Source organism: Mirounga leonina, unplaced genomic scaffold, assembly GCF_011800145.1.
Source record: "Mirounga leonina isolate KUSES-001 unplaced genomic scaffold, KU_Mleo_1.0 Mir_172, whole genome shotgun sequence".
NCBI lineage: Eukaryota > Metazoa > Chordata > Mammalia > Carnivora > Phocidae > Mirounga > Mirounga leonina.
In genome coordinates, this window is record NW_023270442.1 from 9,477,225 (window position 1) to 9,479,873 (window position 2,649).

At 41.4% G+C, this 2,649-nt stretch overlaps 1 pseudogene; it reads left to right on the forward strand.

Annotated features, from left to right (window-relative positions):
* The first annotated feature begins 265 nt into the window (after positions 1-265).
* On the forward strand, positions 266-757 carry LOC118018749 (annotated as a pseudogene).
* The last annotated feature ends 1,892 nt before the right edge of the window (positions 758-2,649 follow it).

Sequence of the window (2,649 nt, forward strand, 5' to 3'; positions counted from 1 at the left end):
TTTCCCCTCCTCCTCAGCAGCCATACCCATCCCATCCAAGTCCTGTCAATTTGATCTCCTAAATATCTCCTGGGTCTCTTCACTTTTCAATTGCTCATGTCACCACTTAGTGTCTGCCACTGTCAGCCCTCCCTGTAGAAGAGCAAGAGCAAACATCCTCCCTTGTGCTGCTTCATGCCATGCTCACAGCAGATCTTGTCCCTCCCCCCAGAGAAAGTCCTGCATCAGCTCCCACTGCACTTAGGATAAAGGCTCAGTGTGATGTGGCCTTGGCCCACCCACTCAGGCTCATCCATTGCAACCCCTTCACTCATTCTCAGGGACCCAGCAACCCCAGCCAACCTTCAGTTCCCCAGAAAAGCCCATGATCCCCAACATCTCAGGAGCTTTGCACATACAGCAGGTCCAGCTGGGATGACAATGTATCATTGGCAAGCCAACATTATGGGACCTGAAGACAGCCCATATCAATGCGGTGTATTCTTCTTCACAATTCATTTTCCTACACATTACCCCTTCAAACCACCCTAAAGTGTATTTATAACGAGAATGTATCATCCAAACATAACAGTAATGGCAGAACTGGTCTCAATAGTCTAAGATCATAGCAGTCACCTGCTTTATCTATTTCTGAAGTTCTTTTATCCATTTGTTCACCGCTATGTGATCCAAATCCAGATGACCCCCTAGTGCTGTGAAACAGACAGAGGCAAGTTCAATAGAATCTCATGAATGGACTCAGAAGTGTGCCACATGATGTTACCTTAAAGTCAGATTAGCCTGCATTATAGCTAGAATAAACTTTAAATTACTAAATATATATATTACATATGTATATATACACCTATCCTTTCCCAGATCCCCCTCCTTCTTTACCTATTTAACCCCCAATTCTCCTTTACTTCTCAGACCAACATCACTTTCTCAGGGAACATCACTTTCTCTTGATTCCCCAGATCAGGTCAGATCTTTGTGTTTGATATTCTCCCAATATTCTGCATTTTTCCTTCACCATATGCCATTATCCACCTGTGTGCTGATTTGTCTGCCTCTCTCTTCCCACCATAAGCTCTATAAAGAGGGCATACAGCAGGAGCTTAAAAGATACATGTTCTTAAAAAATTATATGAGTGTTAAGTTTACTTGTCTCACATATCTTGTTGATCACTTTAGATGCATTATCTATTTAGGCCAATATATAGCTAAGAAAACTAAAGCTGAAATACTCTTAAATAACTTGTTGAGTCAGCAATGATGGGCCTGGAATTACACCCAAGTCTGTCTGACCTGAGCTGAAGTCCTGACTACCACTCTATACCCCAGGGCAAAAAAATGGATGACACTTATGGAGTTGTGTTAATGTGAAGAGTGCAGGGACCCTCTATTTTTCAAAATTTTATTATATCATCATCTTAATGTCTCGTCAATAAAATGCTCTTCTACATTATGGATAAATTTTTCTAGCCTTTATCATATCCCAGTTCTAACTTACTGACTTCTTAGCCTCCTTTTCCAACTTGGTTATTTAGTTTCCCATTGTACCTTACTATGTCATTCCAGACATATTTTTCCTATCCCTTGCCTATGTTCTCCCCTGATTTTTGCAAAGCTGCAATAACATGGGAAAATGCATTAGGACTTGTTAATTTTGTTCAAAATATAAATACATTTTCCTGTACAGGTAGGGTGTGGAGAGTGTTTTGGAATAGGGCAGGAAAAAACCATGAGATGAGACTGAAAGAATAAAGGCTAGGAAAAATCATCCTCAGTTTGGAAACAATGGAACCAGATAATATTCCTAGCTAAGAAAACAAACATGCTTAAAGACTATATACTGTGACATGGGACTGAGTAACACACAGAAGGCTGAACACAATCTTTATTTCAAAAAGGAAAATATTTGAGAATGATTTACCCAGAGAGTTCAGTTTAATGGATAAACTTGTATAAGAACAGGATTACTCTATATGTTATATATGCAGTTATTTTCCTCATGAAATGAGAATCATTTACAGCATATAAATACACTTTCATTTGTTTCAAACAAAAAGTGGTTTGAAGAAAGAGGCAAAGGGAGAGGTCCCAGTGAATTCAGAAAATCAGGTCAACTTGATTAATGACAAGACAGAAAAGGAGTTGAAAATACCAATAATTCTTGCATAATCTGTTGCTGATTGTGTGCAGTGAGCTCAGGTGTGAGCCAAGGTACTGTCCTGGCCCACAACCCTGTGCTTTTATCCCAGAGAAATCTACTTATGCCCCACACAGACAGGTCCCAAAAAGAGATAACTCTGACACCACAGCTGTGTTCAACCAAGAGTTCGGCTGGTGTGTGGTCTCAGTTAATGCCTCCTCTATGGGCTCCCCATCTGTTGACCTTATCTCCCACCTCTGACAGTGCACTGCACTCGAGGATCACTGTTTTAAGTTCCTTTGCTTTTACCTTTTCCCAAGGTGCAAACTTGCTCAATCTCTGGCTCTTTCTGCTTGTACTTTACTCTGCCCAACCAAGCCCCCAGGGTACACCCACTTGGCTGCTCCTTTCCTGGGGAATGGGAGTAGGCAGTTCACCATGTATGAGCAATCATCCATGTGATGAAGTCTGGAGGAACCCAGTAGCTTCCCAACTGCCCACCCACATACACTGGA